The following is a 19,332-nucleotide window of genomic DNA, read 5'->3' as shown; positions in this document are numbered from 1 at the left end:
CTTGTCTAATCCCCTCCAGCTGAAAGTGGCCTTTCCCTCTTTGAAACTTCCGTAACTCCCTTCTCTGTTCTTCTTTTCACATTTTCTACATGATATTATGATGATTTCTATACCTATCTCACCTCCCCCCCCGCCACTTTTTTATTTTTGAGACGGAGTATGGCTCTTTCGCCCAGGCCAGACCGCAGTGGCGCTATCTCTGCTCACTGCAAGCTCCGCCTCCCAGGTTTACGCCATTCTCCTGCCTCAGCCTCCCGAGTAGCTGGGACTACAGGTGCCTGCCACCGCACCTGGCTAATTTTTTATATTTTTAGTAGAGATGGGGTTTCACCATCTTAGCCAGGATGGTCTCGATCTCCTAACCTCGTGATCCACCCGCCTTGGCCTCCCAAAGTGCTGGAATTTCAGGCGTGAGCCACCGTGCCCAGCCACCTCACCTCTCTCACCCTTAAGCTTAGAAGTTCCTTGTAGGTAGGGGTTTTTTTTTTTTTTTTGGTCTCCATCACAAAATCTAGTACAAACTCTTATTTGTAGGAAATTCTCAATAAATGTGTGTGGAATGATGAGTCACATCTTACCTGGTGAGAAGCCATAGCCATACATATGTGTGCACATACATTCAGCAAACTTACTGAGTTTCTACTTTAGTTCAGGCATGATTCAAAGTTCTGAGATTACAGTAGTAAAAGGAGCTCAAAAATCATTGTCATAAATGGTCTTTTATGATCAGCTCTCTATTGCCTACTGATATGGTTTGGTTGTGTCCCCACCCAAATCTCATCTTGAATTGTAGTTCCCATAATCCCCACGTGTTGCGAGAGGGATCAGGCGGAGATAATTGAATCATGAGGGTGGTTTCCCCTATTCTGTTCTCATAATAATGAGTTAGTTCTCATGAGATCTGATGGTTTCATAAGGAGCTTCCTCCTTCGCTGGGCACTCATTCTCTCCCCTGCCACCCTGTGAGAGGTACCTTCTGCCGTGATTGTAAGTTTCCTGAGGCCTTCCCAGCCAATCAGAACTGTGAGTCAATTAAACCTCTTTCCTTTATAAATTACCCAGTCTTGGGCAGTTCTTTATGGCAGCATGAGAACAAACTAATACACCCACTAATACATTCACTGTAAGTTGTATTTCCTCTCTGAGAAGAGATAAGTTTATTTTATAAAACAGCAATGGGTGAAGTTATTTTGCTGGTTATACTTTACTAGGCACTTTAGGATGGTGGAATGAAGTGAGATGTCTTTTCACCTTAAATCAAAGGACATTTAGAATATTTTTTTCTATTGTGAAATTTGACCTGACATTATTTTTCTATTAAGTATTAAATCAGGCACTACATGTTATTCCTCTCCACCTCCAGCACCAACCATAATGCCTAGAAAGCAGAAGATTTTCAACGAATATTTATAGAATATGTTTAATGGAAAAGAAGAAATAAAAGACCCTGAACATTAACTTAGTACCTGCTCTGTGCCAGGCACTGTGCTGGGTGCTTTCATGTGAACTTATTCTGCAAGTTCCTTATGGTGCCAACAGAAAAATTATATCATTGCACACTGCATGTTAGTGATCAGATGGCAATAGAAAAGCATCAGTGTGTGCTAAGAAAGGCAGCAGAGTCAGCAGTCTAGAACCCAGCCTGCCAGACTTGGAATGTCTACCAGACCAGCACTGTAATTAGTAGTAGTTGCCCATCAAGAAAGAAGTGTGTCAATAGTATGAACCTGCTGGCTGAAGGGAAAGATAAAGGCAGGCCCCAAACTCCTTTGTTTGTTCAACACAGACTTTCAGAGAGTGTGGATGGCTTTCTGGAGGTGTGAGGATGCTTGGCATCATCTTTCTCTAGAAGGTAATTAGTGTATATTCTTTAATTTCCATTTTGAATGAGAGAGGAAGATCATTTGTTAATCAAAACCTTATTGATTCCTCTGCTCTGGTCTAGGAACTCTATGAAAATTAGGATATAAAGACAAACTAGACAAAGGCCCCTGTCCTCCATGAACTCAGAGACTATTTGGAAAGACTGATCGCTAAATGCGTAATCAAAGCCTTCTGGTCAATTTGATAGATTGAGCTTTCAAGAGACACTTCTTCCAGTCACAGAGATACTAGTGAAATACACAATGAAGAAAATTATCCATTGCCAGGCTGGTGCACAAAGAGGTGAAATCCCTAGGCTCCAGAAATGAAGAACAAGTTCAATATTAGAGCAATGATCTGTGAGGAGGAATTAAGCAAAAGAGTCCATGATAATTTGGAAACTATGCGTACTCCCTGGGGCCTGGAGTTTCGGTATCCCATGGGGATAAGAATTGGAGCCACAGGAAATAAACTTCCTGCATTAGGATATGAATGAAGAATGACTGGCCTAAGTATGAAATAAGGAAAATTCTGCTGAGGATGTGATTACAGAAATCTATCAAGCACCTTGGGCCATTGGGATCACCCATGAGAAATCAAAACCTCAGCCTGTACTACATGTGGGAATGGGGTTGGGGTTCTACTCAGGTATTGCACAAGCCACAAACCAAGAAGGTAACATAAAAACTTGGCCTGGAATTGATTATACTAGGAGACACTGACAGCAGCAAACCTAAAACCAGCTCTTAAAAATGTCTCAACATCCTCATGCATGAGGGTTTTCCACCAAAGACAAAACTTTAAAAATGAAAACCACAAAAAAACAATGGCAAACTCCTGCTGATGTTGAGCTTACTTTAAAAAATTATAATGCCTATAAGAGAGGGGAAGAAAGCCACCATTAGTAAGGGTCAGCAGACAAAACACATGGAAAAGTTCATAACCTTAGAAACTAAAAACAGTGGACCAATTTGAGAGAGTATATATGTTTAAAACGTTCCATGGTGAAAAAGTAGAAACCCTGGGGCAAGTGCAAGATAATATGACAAAAAAGGCATATTTCAAAAGAACTAAATTAAAATTATATGATTGAAGAATAGAGCTATGGAAATTAGAAGTTTATCAAACGGGCTTAAAGTGATACACTCAGGTCAAGAATAATAGTGGTCTGGGAGATAGGTTTGAGATAATATGGTGGTTTAGAAAATGGACTTGAGCCAGGGTGACTGACTAGGTTTGAATCTTGACTCCACTGTGTGTTTCCTGTGTGACTTTTGGCAAACCTCTCAACCTGTCTGTGCTTTGGTCTTCTCATTTGTAAGATGAGGTAAGAAAAGCACCTACTGCATAGAGCTGTTGTGAAAATTCACCTGGCCAGCAAATCTGATAAATTCATTGGAGAGTAAGAAGTGATAGCTGTTCTGGGTTAATATGGTTATTACTTTGAGCTTGATATTAAAATACCATGGGTACTTCGACAGTCTGGTAAGGCAGGCATATTTTAGGGTTGGGGTAGATACCTTAGATTCTGATAAATCATCCCATTCTGGCCTTCCACACTTGAGTGTTCATTCATACAAGTGACATACTTCTTAGCCTGGCAACACAAGATTCTCCATGGTCTTACCCCTACTGATTCTTCTTACCTTACCTCCAGTCCCTATACTCAATATTCAATTTATTTCAATAACCTGCGTCCAATTCCTTAAACATACCATTCTCTTTCCAGCCTCTGTACCTTTGTTCATGCAGCTTCCTCTGACTGGGTTTGTTCTTCACTTGGCTAACTCCTCTTTTACTTAAGCACACCTTTAACATTCCCTCCCTCCCCATTTCTCTACAGTATCCCTAATGGACATACTTCTGAATAACACAGGCAGTATTCCTTCCTTGGTGGACCTCCTGGAGGAAGAGACAGATGATTAACAAATCCTTCCATCAACCCCTTTGACCATGCCATCAACAGTGCTCCAAATTATGGGGTACCATATTAGCCTATGTCTATCTTGATCAGAATCCTTACCTTGCTGTATTGAAATTATCTATTTCATGCTGCCTCTTTAAAGTCAAGGTTTGCCTTATCTATTGCATAACACCTGCAGTAGGCAACATGTAGTAGGAAACATGGCATTAAATTATTTGGGTTCAAATCCCAGTTATGGTGCGTAAATGCCTACCAGGTGTGAGGCACTTGCTAAGCAGGTTGCACGCATCATTTGAATTCACACCACCCTTTGCAATAGAACAGATAGGCAATTGAGGCTCATTTGGGCTAAAGGGTTTGATGGAGGGGAAGTGCCAGGATTCCCACCAAGACCTCAGGGCCAGGTCCAAGGACCATGTCCATTGTGACAACTGAGTGCATTCATATCCCCTCCTCTTGTGGGGCAAGTTCCCTCACGTGGAAAAGCAGTAAAATACAATCCATCTCTTGGTGGGCTTTAATGCCTTCCTCTTCACCCAGCTGCTCTGGTCCACCCATCAGTTCCACTGCAGCTCCCCAGCCACACTCAGTTCCTAGTGTTCCGTTAAATGAGTCCAGTCACTGGCATTAACCAGTTACCTGTCTATCCTTTCCAACAGGAAATGAAATTTAAAAGAGACAAGGCCACCCTGGAAGAGCCGCTGAACGCTACTATTGATGGCTCATGGGGGTAATTTCTGAAACAACTGCTTCAGAACCAAATACCGCCTAAAATAAATGGATCTACAGGGGCTCAACCTCAGCTTCCCCATAAGAGTGTTGGGGTGGGTGTGATGAGGGCCTCTTTCCCCTTCTACCATATTCAGTCACAAGAGGTCTCAGAGGTTCTCTATAGAAAGCTAAATGTTTCTTTTGGAGAAGGGGCTGGAAATTGCTCCCATAGGCAGCAGAAAGGGAGGGAACCTACTATTTAAAAAAAAAAATACTGAGGCCTGTTTCCAGCTGCAAATAGTTCTCTGTGCTGACAGACTATATATATGTGTGTGTGTGTATATATATGTGTGTATATATATGTGTATATATGTATATATATGTATATATATGTGTGTGTATATGTGTGTGTGTGTGTGTGTGTATATATGTATATTTTGTCCTGGTTTGCCTTTTCAAATGGCTTTCTCTACCAGGTTGGAGCTTTAGTAGGGAAGTGTGCAGTGTGGGGCTTATAAACATGGGCTCTAAAGTTACTATGACTCTGAGCTTCCATTTGCTCACCTGTGGATAGAGGTATAAGTATCTATTACTGTATTAGTCCATTTTCATGCTACAGATAAAGACGTACCAGAGACTGGGAAGAAAAAGAAGTTTAATGGACTTACATTTCCACATGACTGAGGAGGCCTCACAATCATGGCGGAAGGCAAGGAGGAACAAATCAAGTCATACATGAATGGTGGCAGGCAAAGAGAAAGCTTGTGCAGAGAAACTCCCATTTTTAAAACCATCAGATCTCGTGAGACTCATTCACTATCATGAGAACAACGCAAGAAACGCCTGCCCCCATAATTCAATCACCTCCCACCAGGTTCCTCCCACGACACATAGGAATTGTGGGAGATACAATTCAAGATGAGATTTGGGTGGGGACACAGTCAAACCATATCAATTACCTAAGGTGGTTTTCCTAGCCAACTAGCATGTCTGTGGGTTTCATGCCCATGTTGTGATAGGATAGCTGCTTGCTTGGTCGCAACAGACAGATACGTCCTAGATTCAGCCCCCTGGCCTGCCTCTTCCTTCAAAGCTTCACCATCAAGGCCTATGACCAGGTTCTCTAGCTCAGGAGTGGTTGCTCCCTCTTGTCCCCACTCCATTACTTGATTTGTCCTTGGCACATGATCTATTTAAATGGTATTGACTGGCCTATAGCTTAGAGCGTGAAGCTTAGCTAGTCAGAATGAGGTGGCTGAGTCATTTTCTTGTGCTTCTAGTTGTATATATTTGGAGCTATAGGTTGAAGGTGGTAATGTAAGGATAGACTGGATCTTGCCTTGGCTCTTGACATGTGGCAAGCTGATGAACAGTCTTCCCAGGACTGGGTTGTCTGAGCGCTTATCCATCCTTGTGTTCCATCTTCAAAACTGGTAGTTGGTTGGGGTCGTAAGCAACATCTTTCTAATATTGATAGCACCATTTTCTTTAAAGGTTGTCACCTTGCCATTATCAACTACTAAAACACTTAGAGCCTCTCTAACCTCATATGGAAAATAGAGGAATGATTGGTATGGACTTGAAAGAGCTGGTATATGAATTAGATAAAGTATAAATCCCATCACAGTCTCTGGCATATATAGGTGCTCACTACTGGTAGTTCTCTTGACCGCCCCCTCCCCACCTACTCCCTTGTCTTTCCCAAGGGGAGGGCAGTATGATTTCAGGAAAGAGCACTTAACAAGGAAGCTGGGTTCTACTTCCAGCTCAGCTCCATCACCAGGTCAATGACCTATTTAAGCTCTGGGCCTGGGGGTTTCACCTGTTGAAAGGGAGGCATCAATCCTTGTTCTGGCTGCATTACCCATTATGAGACTCCAATGCTGCGTGACCCAGTATAGTAGCCACTACCCACCTGTGTCTATTGAGAATGTGAAATGTGGCCAGTCCAAAGTGAGGGGTAGCATCAGTGTAAAACACACTGGATCTCAAGGCCTTAATATAAAAAAGAAAATATCTTACTAATAATTTTTACATTGATTACATGTTGAAATGGTATTTTCATATATTGAGTTAGTAAAATACATTAAAATTAATTTGTAGTACCTGATCCTTTTTAATGTGGCTACTGGACAGTTTAAAATTACACATCTCACATTTTTGGTTTACAATATATTTCTATTAGATAATGCTGCTCTCAGGAAACAATCGCTGGAACCTTAGGTAAATGTAACCTGTGCTTCCTCCTTGCAGCATAAAGAAATGCTCTCATATCCATTCCAGGTTTAAAATTCTAGGAACTGCTTTTTATTAAAAGAAATGTTTCTAAACACTGATTTTGTTTGTGTGTGTATATATAATGCCTTAAAATATATAAAGATTTTATGTGAGAGGGATTATCATTCCTTATTATAGTCTGATCACTATTATAACTAGATTACAAATTGACCACTAATGGGATTAGAGACAAGCAATATCTGGAGTCATTTCTCATCTGTGGAGAAAAATATTGTGGGTTAAAAGCCAAAAAACACATAGGGATTTTTTTTTTCTTTTGAGACAAGATCATTCTGTCACCCAGGCTGGAGTCCAGTGATGTGATGATGGCTCACTGCAGCCTCCATCTCTCAGTCTCAAGCAATCCTCCCACTTCAGCCTCCCAAGTCGTTGGGCCCACAGGTGCACCTCACCATGTCCAGCTAATTTTTGTATTTAGAGACGGGGTCTCACCATGTTTCCCAGGCTTGTCTCGAACTTTTAGGCTCGAGCAATCTACCCCCTTGGCCGCCCAAAGTGCTGGGATTATAAGCATGAGCCACCACACTCAGCCAGGAACACCTTCCTGATAGGAGAGCAGGGATTTGGATATATGTGGGGAGCTTCTTGCCTGCTGTATATCTCCTGTATCCCTTTGCTGGCAACCAGCTCTTATTCCCTTTGCTTACACCAAGCATAGAAGTATGCGACATGGAAATCAGTTCCCCTTCAACCAAGGAGCTCTCTCTCTCTCGGACCGGTATTAATCCTCTTTACTTGACAAGTCTATTCATGTTAGGGAAAGGCACCGGCCAGATGAGGGATATGGAATTCTATCCGGAAATAGAAGGAAAATGACCCTTGATGGTCCATCTTGATTCTTCAAAACCTGCTCAAAGGGGAGAGATTTGCCATCAGCCTCCTCTGTCATCCAGTCATCAATGGAGCAGAAGGGTCTTCTTCACCATGCAGGGGTCTTTCCAGCCAGTTATTCCAGGTCTTGGCACCTAAGCCCTCCCATCATTCCTCATCTCCCCATCTGCGCTGTTAGTGGGGCATTCAGCCTAGAGGAACGAGGCCCTGGGGGTGCTCCGCAGATGGCTGCGTGAGCAGCACAGAACCCCACCTCCATCCTCCCAGCAACCGCTGCCCCAGCCCCGGCAGGTGAGCAACCGATCAAGCTTGGAAGTGTTTGTGCTCCTGTTTTTACCATTTAGAATGAGGAGAGAGCTTATCTACCTTCTATCTTGGGTCTCAGATTCCTTACTCCCTTGGTACTATTTTTAGTGATTCCTGACTAAGACAAGGCACATTTTTGGACTCATAAATAATAAGGCAGTCACAAAGAAAGGGTGTCTGGCTTTTTCCCAGGCTGTCTTTTCCTTGCCTGTGTGTCTTTTAGTTTGGATTTAAGACTGTCTCCTCCTGTTGCACCCACTTCAAAAATGGCTTTAGAGTTTGGCCTCAAGGTACTTCCAGAAACCCATGGACTGGTGTCCTGCTCACAGGGATCATGGAAGTCTTTTCTAGCCCTGGGCCCACAGCTTTGGTTAACCTTATCTAAAGACTTGCTGGGACTTTTGGACTTAAGTGTCTGCTTGGCTAAAGGGAGGGGAAAGGGAGATCATACAAAGTGCTTTACCATGGGGCTCCTCCCTCAGTTTCCTGCTTCTCCTTCTCCACCTTTGCTTGTTGTGCTCTAAAACCAAGCTGTTCATTGTTCCTTATCCTATTTCAAGCATCTGCACAAACCTTACCATTTGGTCTGATGAGAACACCCTCCCCCAACCTTTCGTCATTGTTAAAGACCCAGCTCAGACTTTACCACTTCCAAGAAGGCTTTCCTGACTCCACCTTCTCCCACTGGTGATCACACCTTGTTCCTCCCCACGCCAGGTGATGCTTATTTGCAAGTATGTTCTTCCTCTTCTTCTCCCCATTCTTCTTCTTTCTTCATGCAAGAAATATTATTGAAGATCTTCATCATTTCAAGCAAGGCCCTCATGTGTCTCCAATTCAAACAGAGGTTGACCAGGAAAAGCAGTGTGGAGAGGGCTTTGAGAGAGAAAAGGACAGCGTGTCAAGCTGTGAACTTCTTGAGGTCAGAAGTCATGTCTTCTTTATGCATCCTTATCTCTCCAGCATCTAGTACAGTTGTTTGAATAAAGAGAGAAATGAATGACTGTTGAAAATCAGAATATGGGAGCTGAAAGGTACTTTAGAGTAGCTGTCCTCAAGCTTTGGTGGGAGTTAGAATCACTTGGAGAGACCCAGGTTCCTTGAATCAGGCTAGACCCTATCCCCTCCATTTTTACCATCTTCCAGGTGACTCTGATGACCACTAAAGAGGACCATTGATAGAGCAGTAATTCTTAACCTCAGCTGTAATTGGTATCACCTGGGAAATTTTAAAAATTACTAATGCCAGGGTCTGTTCTCCTCCTTCCCGCATTCTTATTTTATTGGTCTTGTGTGTAGCCTGTGATTTGAGAGGTTTAAAAGGTCTCCAGGTAACTCTAGTATGCAACAAAATTTGAGAACCACTGCTTTACAGTTCTTCTAGGCTAACCTGCCCTGTAGTTTGACTCTTCATAATATTCTGACAAGTGATTAATACAAGTATAGGTGCCTGGCACTTTGTCAATTTCTGTCCTCAATTTTCTGAGGTAATGTAGAAAAGACCTGGACTTGGAGTGAGAAGTCCTTGGTTTATATTTAAGCTCTGTGGCTAACTCCAGATTCTTGAATATTAAGATCTGGATTTTTTCCCCCATCTGTAAAATGGGGAGAATACCAGCCTCCAAAGGTTGTTGTAAGTACAGAATGTAATGACATATGTGAGACAGCTGAGCACAAGCCCCAGCACTCATAAAATAAATACAGAGAAGGGTAGATTGATAGTGACGTTGATATATTTTTAAAATATCTGAATGTGTTGGCATAACTTCATCACTTTTTCCTTGTGGACATCGGGAGTAACACCTCCCTTTCTCATGAAATAATACCAATTATTAATAGATACCATCTACTGAGGGCTTATGATATGCCAAGAACCATGTTAAGTGATTTACATGGATTGTCACATTTAATCCTCATAATTCTGAGATACTGTGACAGATTTACAGATGAACAACTGAGCCTTAGAGAAAAGTCATATTTTGAATAGTGACCTCCTTCCTGCAAAGATGTGTCCATGCCCTAAACCCTGGAACCTGTGAATTTTTCTTTATTTGGAAAAGGGGTTTCGCACGTGTAATTAAATTAAGGATCTTGAGATGAGATCATCCGGCATTATCCCCAGAAACCTAAATGCCTACAAGTGTCCTTTTAAGACAGAGACAGAGGGAGATTTTAGACAGACCCACAGAGGAGAAAGCAATGTGAAAATGAAAGCAGAGATCACAGTGATGAAGCCACAAGCTCAAGAATGCCAGGGTAGCCCTCAGAAACTAAGAGACAAGGAATGAATTCCATTCCAGGGCCCTCAGAAAGAGTGTGGCTCTGCTGGATTTTGTACTTCTAGCCTCCAGAAATGTGAAAGAATACATTTCTGTTGCTTTAAGCCACTAAATTTGTGATAATTTGTTAAAGTAACATCAGGAAACTAAGAGAGATTTAAGCAACTTGCCCTAAGTCACAAAGCAGTGAACCCAAAATTCAAACCCATGTTCTTCACCAATATTATATTGCCTCTAAGCTGAATTGAACTTTGTAATAAAATGTCTTGGATTCATTGTTTCAACCAATGTTTATTCAGTGCCTACCATGGATAAGGCCTGTACTGGCTGAAGATACAATAATGAAAAAGGCAGAAACATTCTTCCCTTTGGATACTCTACAATTTAGTGGAAGAGAAAAACTTTAAACAAGTATTTTCACATACACAGAAATACTGAAAATCATTGAATTCCAGCAGTGATGGGTGCTGCAAAGGAGACAAATGAAAAAAATAAGACTTATCCTGGAATATAAGATCAGATCCATCCTAGGTAGGCCCAGCTAATGGCTGAGGTAGAGGTCAGCTCTTCATTCCCTCTGGCCTGTTTACTGAGGGTTTGAGGGCTTACAGCTCCACTTTAGCCCTCCTGAGCTTGCAGAAGTTGGTCCCAACAGATTATTTGGGGATAAAGACCCACAAAAGAAGAAAGACAGTAAAGAATTCAGCAGAGAGCGAGCTCTGCAACCCATTTCAAACATTATTATGAGGCAGTGGAGTGTGTGGAAACTTCTTTTAGACAAAGTTTGAAAATGTTGCGTTCCTGTACCAAGCAAGATTTCCTGTAGGGTCATGAGAAGCTCACTAATCATCTCTTTAGATTCCAAGCTATATTACTTCAGGGAAGTTTGTGTCAAGGCTTCATGCTTAAGTATCTCTTTGTCTGGGTTTATTCTGTCAAATGCTTATTTGCTTTAAGAAAAGTAAAAAAAAAAAAAAAAAAAAAATGCCCCAAGCCTTAGCTGGTCTAGCAGCTTAGGAAGTTCAAATCCCCACATACCTCAGAGACCTCCTAGTCTCTGCCCCAATTGCTGCAAATAACTTATTTTCTGACCATTTTCAGCAAATGATTTCATTATCTGTGGGCCCAAAGTCAGACCTAATGAACTCTGGCCATTGGACTGTGGTTGTATAGAATTAAAACTGACCTACAAGATTTTTCTATGCATGGTCTTTACTTGTCTTCTGAACTCAGAGACCTGAATTCTTCCCAAAGATCCTTCCTAGGACTCTAATTTCAACCCCAACGTCCTCAATAGTTACATTCACAGCCAGGCACGGTGACTCACGCCTGTAATCTCAACACTTTGGGAGGCTGAGGTGGGCGGATCACAAAGTCAGGAGATCGAAACCATCTTGGCTAACAAGGTGAAACCCCGTCTCTACTAAAAATACAAAAGAATTAGCTGGGCAAGGTGGCAGGCCCCTGTAGTCCCAGCTACTCAGGAGGCTGAGGCAGGAGAATGACATGAACTCGGGAGGTGGAGCTTGCAGTGAGCCGAGGCCGCGCCACTGCACTCCAGCCTGGGTGACAGAGAGAGACTCCGTCTCAAAAAACAAACAAACCAAAAAAGTTACATTCACTTATTCGTTCAACAGGTATTCATTGAGTGCCAGCTGTGTGGCAGGCACTGTGCTGATACAGAGGTGAAAATACAAAATTTCTCTCTCGTGAACCTCACTTTCTGGTGGAGTTAGTAAATCCCTGTGTGGGAAGTACTATTATACCTGACACTTCCTGAGCACCATTTAATGTGCCATAAAAATGCTGCAAGGTAGATACTATTATGTCCATTTCACAGGCAGGAAAACAAGTTCAAGGTAAAGGAATGCAGCTAGTGTATGGCAGAGTCAGAATTCAAATCCAGGCTTTCCTGGCTACCAGGTCCATGTTCTCAATGACTATTTATTTCCAAAATAATAATCTGTATGTATAGGGAGGAAAGAAGGAACGGGCTTGGAAGGCTTTTTGCTGGTAGGATATCCCTTCTGGAAGGGGATATTCTTGATTACCCATAGGTGGGTTTTCTTATTTGTATTTTTTCTTTGATTTTTACATTTTCTTTAATAAATATCCTATACTCTTATAGTCAGATAAAATATAAGTAAAAGACATAAAAATTGTAAAACTAATATATGCCCCCCAAAGAGCTGGAAACAGGTATTCAAAAAAATGCAGGTACGCACATATTCATAGCTGTATTACTCACAATAGCCAAAAGATGGAAGCAGCCTAAATGTCCATTAGTGGGATGACTGGTAAACAAAGAGTGGTACAGACATACAATGGAATATTATTTGGCCATTAAAAGGAATGAAGTTCTGATACATGCCATAACATGGATAAATCTCAAAAACACTATGCTGAGTGAAAGAAGCCAGACCTAAAAGGTCACGTGTATGATTTCATTCATGTGAGATATTCAGAAGAGGTAAATGCATAGAGGCAGAAGTTGAATTGGTTGCCAGGGGCTGGCTAGAGTGGGAAAAGGGAGCAATCACTTTATAGGTACACACTTTCCTTTTGGGCTGCCAGATCTGTTTTCCAGTTAGATAGAAATGGTGGTTGTACAACACTGTCAATATACTAAATGCCACTAAATTATTCACTTTAAAACAGTTAATTTTATGTTAAGTGAATTTTGCCAAAATAAAACAAAAATAAGAAAACTCTAAATGAACAAAACAGTCACATCGAAGCTTTGGTCTTGCTATTCTTCTGTACTGCCGGGTCTCTGAGGGCTACAAAAATGAATTTAACATTGCAATGCTAACTGTTTTTACTTAGTGTTACAGTCCCAATTCTGAGTAAGAGCCCTGGCATGTCCACTAACAAGGTAACCCTAGGCCATTCACTAAACCTCTCTGCACTTCCATGTCCTCAGTTGTCACACAGGGTAAAAATGTTCACTGAAGTCATTCCCAGATCCTAATATGATAATGTTGTGCTTTGTAAAATGTAAATTGACTTGAATATGTGTTTCTTTATTTTTACATCAAGAAACAGTAGGTGATCTGAAATTATCTCTGCTTACCAAGCATCTGTGTTAAAAGAACTGTGAGCATAAGGGGTGAAATCTTGGTAAAGTGTCTATTTAGAGGCCATGCTTTCTGTTAATGTTGACATTGCTGTTTTTTGTTTGTGGGTGTTTGGGTTTTGTTTTTACTTTATAATAAAGTTTATTCATGTAAAAAGGAATATTTGGGCTGGGGCTAGGAGAAATGTTGAGGTAATGGAAAATTCTAACAGTGCGATCATCCATTGAAGACATGCGCTCAGGGAAAGCCTTTCTGCTGGTGACAGGCATTTTTCTGCTAAGGATTCCCAATAGGAATCAAATACTGCTGATGATAGTAGAATCAGACTTTTGTTTTGGATCTCAGGTAAATCCTGGGTAGACCTTGAGGATACTACCCTTGCAATGGTGCTAAGTAACAGAAGGATGCTAGCATCCTGCATTGAGTCAGAGGAGCTCACCATAACCCATCCTTCCAGTCCACCCAGACTAGCTAGACAGTGCCTTCTTACCTCTCAGCAGCCCTCATCCTGCTGTGAGAGGATTTTGGAGAAGACCTGGGGAAACCTTGAAAGACCACCTCAGAATCCAGCTAAACAGCTTGGGTCCTCTTTCCCAGGGTCAGTTGAGGCAGGAGACTTCTAGCAGGAAGATAGATGGCTCCCAGCAGCCCAGCTCTTTTAAGGTAAGGTGGGCCTGATGTGTCACCTGTACCGTTTATTGCCCTTATCCTTAAATCATTTTCTTCCTTTAAAAACAAAACAAAACAAAAAACTAGCTCTTACAATATCTAAACATATTTGTTTATTGTAGAAAACCTAGAAAATAAAATGAAGCCAAAATTATGTTACTGCTGACAGATACTCTTTTAGTCTTTTTAATGCATATATGTTTACAGATATGTTTACTGAAATGGAATCATATTGAGCCATTCTCTTTTGTAAACAACATTTGTCCCTCAGAAACAATTTCACAAACATCTTTCTGTGTCATTAAATATTTTAACATCATTTTTATTGGCCATATTAAATGTTGATATGCTTTGGTTCTATGTCCCCACCCAAATCTTATCTTGAATTGTAATCCAAATTGTAATCCACACATGTCAAGGGAGGGACCTGGTGGGAGGTGATTGGATCATGGGTGCGGTTTTCCCCATGCTGTTCTTGTGATAGTGAGTGAGTTCTCATGAGATCTGTTGGTTTAAAAGTGTGTGGCAGTTCCTCTCTGTCTTCCTCTTGTAAAGAAAGTGCTTGCTTCTCCTTCACCTTCTGCCATGATTCTAAGTTTCCTGAGGTTTCCCCAGCCATGTGGAACTGTGAGTCAATTAAATCTCTTTTCTTTATAAATTACCCAGTCTTAGGTAGTTCTTTATAACAGCGTGAAAATGAACTAATACAAATGTGGGCTGGGCGCAGTGGCTCATGCCTTTAATCCCAGCACTTTGAGAGGCTGAGACAAATGGATCGCCTAAGGTCAGGATTTCAAGACCAACCTGGCCAACTTGGTGAAACCCCGTCTCTACTAAAAGTACAAAAATTAGTCGGGCATGGTGGCACACACCTGTAATCCCAGCTATTTGGGAGGCTGAGGCAGGAGAATCGCTGGAACCTGGGAGACGGAGGTTGCAGTGAACCAAGATTGCACCACTGCACTCCAGCCTGGGGGACAGAGCAAGACTCCATCAGAAAAAAAAAAAAAAACACACAAATGTGTTCCATTGATTTATTGAAACCTATTATCACCTATTGTTGAAAAGTTAGAATTATTCTAGCTTTGTGTTATTATAAATAGTAGGGTGATGAAAAATGCCTTAAAGGGTCCAGGACAGTACCTGGCCTCGTGAAGGTACCTACTACACAGTGTTCTCTTAAATCTCTTTGCATATTTACATCCTAACAGCAGTGCAGGAGAATATCCTATTCTACTATTTACCTTCACTCAAAGTAAATATTGTCATTTTCTTGGTCATTGTCAATTTCAACAGCAAAAAATGGTATGTCATTGTTATTTTAAATTTCATTTCTTTGATAACTAAGGTTGAATTTTTTATGTTTAGTAGTCAGTTTTTCTCTAACATTCATTTCTTTTTCTCATTCTACTATTAAGATACTTGTCTTTTATTTGAAATCTGCATTTTTTCTAGTTTAACTTTTAATTTTGTTTGCATGTGTATTTTAACATGGAAAAATTTATTTTTATGAAATTGAATCTATCAATCCTTGACTTTGGTGTCATGCTTAGAAAAGTCTTCCATTCTCCAAGATGATCAAAACAGTCACTTATATTTTCTTGAAGGTGTTATAAGTAATCACTTCCTTTTCAGTCTGAATCAAATTGAGCAATATTCCCAGCCCTAGAAAGGGCAGCAGATTAGTCTGGTGCCAGAGACAACTTTTCTCCATGACCTAGACTCAGGGAATCTCCAAGTTGAATGACCTCTAGAAGTCATATAATGTGGGCTCCTGGCTGATATGTGATTCCCGTCTTCCAGAAGCCTCGTAAGTGGTGGTTCCTCACTTCTATACTAATGGTAGGAATATAAACTAGTACAACCACTATGGAAAAAACCGCATGGAGATTCCTTAAAGAACTAAAAGTAGAACTACCATTTAATCCAGCAATCCCATTGCCCAGAGGAAAAGAAGTCATTATACGAAAAAGATACTTACACACACATGTGTATAGCGGCACAATTTGCTATGGCAAAATATGTGAAACCAGCCCAAATGCCCATCAATCAATGAGTGGATAAAGAAATTGTGATATATATATACACACACACACACACACATATATATATGCATATATATACACATATATACATATATACACATATGTGTATATATATGTGTGTATATATAAGTGTATATATATATAATGGAATACTTCTCAGCCATAAAAAGGAATGAATTGATGGCATTTGAAGCAACCTGGATGAAACTGGGGACTGTTATTCGAAGTGAAGTAACTCAGGAATGGAAAACTAAGCATCGTATGTTCTCACTCATAAGTGGAAGCTAAGCTATGAGGATGCAAAGGCATGAGAATGATACAATGGACTTTGGAGACTTGGGGGAAAGGGTGGGAGGAGGGTGAGGGATAAAATACTACAAATTGGGTTCAATGTTTACTGCTCAGGTTATGGGTGCACCAAAATATCCCAAATCACCACTAAAGCACTTAGTCATGTAACCAAATACCACATGTTCCCCCAAAACCTATGGAGGTTGGGGTGTTGGTATAACTAATATTTTAGTTTTCTTTCATCTCTAAAGTCTTCTGACTCAGGAATTCTCCATCCCTGACATGGATTTAATGGAAATAGACCTATAAAACCTAACTTCTCCTATCCCTTTGTAGGTAATATATATTAGAAAACTTGTATTAAGATTATTACAAATTATTTTTACATTGTTTCATATATGTTGGTCCAGTGAATTAGGGGTGTGTGTGTGTGTGTGTGTGTGTATGTGTGAGAAGATCTCACTCTTCGCCCAGGCTGGAGTGCAGTGACATGGTCACAGCTCACTGCAGCCTCAACTACCTGGACTCAATTGATCTTCTCACTTCAGCCTCCTGAGTAGCTGGGATTCCAGGCACACACAACCATGCCTGGCTAATTTTTGTAAAGACAGAGTTTTGTCATGTTTCCCAGACTGGTCTTGAACTCCTGGGCGCAAGCAACCCCCTCCCCCGCCCACCTCTGCCTCCCAAAATGCTGGGATTATAGGCATAAGCCACCATGTCCAGCTTCTATCAGTTAGTCTTTATGAAGCTGTTTGGAGGACAGAGCTTGGAAATATCCAAACTAACAAAATTGACTTGGTTCTGACCAGTAGAGGCTATATTTTTCAACTGAGGGCTACACTGTCTGGGGAAGAAAATGGTGATATGCATGAGTTGTCCACAACTGTAGAAGTCAGATGGATGAGGTACTTAGCTTTGCTGTCCTGAGTACATTCCATGCTGAAGGTGGGTCCCAGCAGCCTGAGTGCCCCCACAGTCAGCTTCTGGGGCAGGCAGCCAATGTTCTGATGTAGCTGCCATTTTTCTTGGATGATTCATGTGTGAAAGTGTCTACCCCAAAAGAATTTGGGTCATCTTGTTCTTTTTCCCGAAGCCAGGCTCTTATCAGACCAGAAGAGTCTCTTCATACAAATGGATCCCAGTTGGGAAGTTTATGAATGTTAAGGATAGTTGTTCATTCCAAATACATAACCCTTTCTGTCTATGGCATGTTATATTTGACTATATTGCTTTTTCTACTAAACAGAATTGGATCTTAGAATCCTGGAGCTGGTGTACATTTTGATGTGACTTCAGAGATAACTTAAAAATGATCATGTATCTCTGTCTTCTAAATTCAAATGGTTTAATGCATTATTTCTTTTGAAGTCATAGCCTTGAATTCGAACACAGTTTTTGCTTGTGTGTGTGTGTGTGTTTGTGTGTGTGCGTGCGCATGCAGTATAACATTTTGGCACGTGCTATGAAACTCTTTTTTTTTTTTTTTTCTGGTCAGAAGAAAGATGACAACAATGAATCGACTGCCAATAACATCCAAAACCAGTTCAATATTGACCCCTGATTTCTTTTCCTAGGAAAAATATCACAGGTATCTTCCTCCTCTTCCATTTTCATTATATAAAATATGTTGTTCCTGGATGGAGATTGAGGGAGGAAGAGAATTATATTTTGCAGTGTCTTGCAAGGAATAAATGCCATCAAAACACTTGAATATCAAGTTGACACTACTTTGGAATAATGTAGCCCAGTGTGCCTGAAACTTAACAGACATGACCCAAAGAAAAGAATGGGTCACACAATATCAAGAGTACTTTGTGGCAGAGGTGGGACCAGACTCCATCCCCGGTCCTCACTGCACAGTCTTAGAACATCATAGCTTCTCAGAAGTATCCTAAGATTGCAATGGAGATCAGACCAAGCAGTCAGCCCCATCAGAGCTTGAAGGATGCTGTCAGGGAAGTGTGTGTTTGTTTCTTCTTAATCACAGTCCTATTGTAAGCCTCAAGGATTTAGGACCCACAAAAGGAAATTCTCAATTTCCATTGCTTTTTGTACTCAACTTTTAAAGTCAAAGATGGAAAAGGTAAGAAAATAAACAAGGGGCTTTTTTAAAAAAGCAATATTCTGTATGACACCACTTATATGAGGTACCTAGAGTAGTGAAATTTATAGACAGAAGGTAAGATGGTGGTTGCCAGGGATTGGGCGGAAAGGAGAATGGAAAGTGAGTCTTTAGTGGGCATGAGGTTTCAGTTTAAGAAGGTGAAATAAGTTTTGGGATGGATGGTGGTGATGGTTGCATAACAATGTGATTGTATTTAATGCCACTGAGCTAGACACTTAAAAATAATTAAAATTGTACATGTTGTCATGTGTATTTTACCACAGTTTTCAAAAAGCGCAATATCCTTGGTATAATCTGTAATCTCCATACCCCCATGCACATGCATCCCCAGAAACAGGATATCATATTCTAAAGAATGATAATAACAAATGTATGCTATTTTTAATTCACCTTAATTTTGTTGTTTTCAAAATAATTGCATATACATGGTTGCATCTGATAGTCACCAAAACTGGGAGAAAAGCTTAACAGATCTTTTATTTCACAGATGAGTAAACTGAGGCTCAAAGTTACACTGCTGACAAGTAACAGAGTGGTACTAGAATCCAGGACTTCTGATATGTATTCCTGAAGCCATGCATGATCCCGTGTAAAAGTTTTAAGTTGATACTTCATATTATACTTACTAATCTTGGAAAAGAGACTAATACATTTCAAAAAGATTTTCAAAAACTTGAAGTGGTTTAGAGGTTTTGAGCATGAAAATAAGTTAACTTAGTTACCTCATTGTCTAGATATTCTGATTAATGGAGGTTTTACTATATAGTAATAATAATGACAAACCCTATATAGAACTTCACTGTGCACCACGTACTGTTCTAAGTGCCTTAAGTATACTCTCATTTATCAAAATGTACTATTTGTATTTAAAATGTATAACGAAATTTATTGAGACTTGCATGTGCCAAAC

At 40.6% G+C, this 19,332-nt stretch overlaps 1 protein-coding gene across 1 annotated transcript in view; it reads left to right on the top strand.

The window, feature by feature from the left end:
• ROR1 (receptor tyrosine kinase like orphan receptor 1) overlaps positions 1-19,332 on the top strand; it is a 412,356-nt gene that overhangs the window by 240,217 nt on the left and 152,807 nt on the right. The gene's annotated exons all lie outside the window — the stretch shown is intronic.

The sequence above is a fragment of the Macaca mulatta genome, chromosome 1 (genome assembly GCF_049350105.2).
Source record: "Macaca mulatta isolate MMU2019108-1 chromosome 1, T2T-MMU8v2.0, whole genome shotgun sequence".
Classification (NCBI taxonomy): domain Eukaryota; kingdom Metazoa; phylum Chordata; class Mammalia; order Primates; family Cercopithecidae; genus Macaca; species Macaca mulatta.
The sequence above is the reverse complement of the archived record's forward strand: the minus strand, read 5'-3'. Positions and strand labels throughout refer to the sequence as shown.